The 1,217-nt window shown below is 27.9% G+C and overlaps 1 long non-coding RNA gene across 1 annotated transcript in view; it reads left to right on the top strand.

Moving 5' to 3' along the window:
- The first annotated feature begins 973 nt into the window (after positions 1–973).
- Positions 974–1,217, top strand: part of LOC125616911 — a 20,844-nt gene continuing 20,600 nt past the window's right edge. The window contains exon 1 of the long non-coding RNA XR_007347696.1: positions 974–983. This is a non-coding gene — a long non-coding RNA (uncharacterized LOC125616911). The remainder of the gene's footprint in view (positions 984–1,217) is intronic.

The following is a 1,217-nucleotide window of genomic DNA, read 5'->3' as shown; positions in this document are numbered from 1 at the left end:
GAGGGAGTGTGGGGGTGGGAAAAATGGTGGCATGAGATGGACATTATTACCCCATGTAAATGTATTATTGCATGAATGGGTGTGACTCTGCATTGTGTACAACCAGAGAAATGAGAAGTTGTGCTCCATTTGTGTACAATGAGTTGAAATCCATTCTGCTTCCATTTATAACTAATAGAGCAAATAAAATAAAAAAACTCAAAAAAGGAATCTGTTCTAATTTAGCAAATATTTATTGAACACCTTTTCTGAAATAGGTTTGCTTTCAGGAGTTTGGGCAATTTGCCTATTCTCAAGGAATTTATAGTACAACATGGAAGAGAAAAAGTAAATATAAATATTATAAATAAATAATTACATAATATAGTTTGTTGGAAGTTGATAAGTGCTAGGGAGGAAAATTGAAAACTAGGGCAAAGTAATAGGGATTGGGGCTAGTGTTTGCAGAGTCACCAGGTTCATTGAAAAGGTAGCATGACCAAAGTCTGAGAGAGGATGTTAGCCATGCAAATATCTGAAATGAAATAGCAATATGTAAACTGATAGGAATGACTTAGTAGGAAGTGAACAGTTGCTGAAATAGGTTTTCTTTTGTTAACCCATCATCCTGGATGTGGAACATCTATAATAACTTAAACGTAGTATATAATATATATTAAAATTGTATCATATATAATAAAATTAAATAATAAGAATAAAATTACAACATAATGATTATAGCATAATATTAATTAATTCATATAGGCTATAAATTATGATTGCAAGCCTATTTTAATGCACCTGCTTCAATTTTTAAAAATATTTGCAGAATTAAAAACTTGGGACTTAATGTGTAAACATGGAAAAATGCTATATAATATCAAGGAATATGAAACAAGCAAAGGATAAAGTATATATACATATAAAGTATATATACATATAAAAGTATGTATATATATAAAGTTTATATGTACATATGTATATATACACGTAAATATACACATGTATATATACATGTATATATACACATATATACATATATACACATCAGTAATACAGTTTGTAACTATGAATATACATATATACTTGCTCATTCCATAAAAACATATTAAACAACTATTGTTTACTTTATAAACATTTACTGGAGTATTTAATACTCCAGTAATACTCCTGGAACATTTAATACCCCAGGAACTATTCTAAACATTTCTTTCTTTTTTTTTTTTTTTTTTTTTAAA

This window comes from Marmota marmota, unplaced genomic scaffold (genome assembly GCF_001458135.2).
Source record: "Marmota marmota marmota unplaced genomic scaffold, marMar, whole genome shotgun sequence".
Taxonomy (NCBI): Eukaryota; Metazoa; Chordata; class Mammalia; order Rodentia; family Sciuridae; genus Marmota; species Marmota marmota.
Note: the sequence above shows the minus strand (reverse complement) of the source record. Positions and strands in the feature narration are given on the sequence as shown.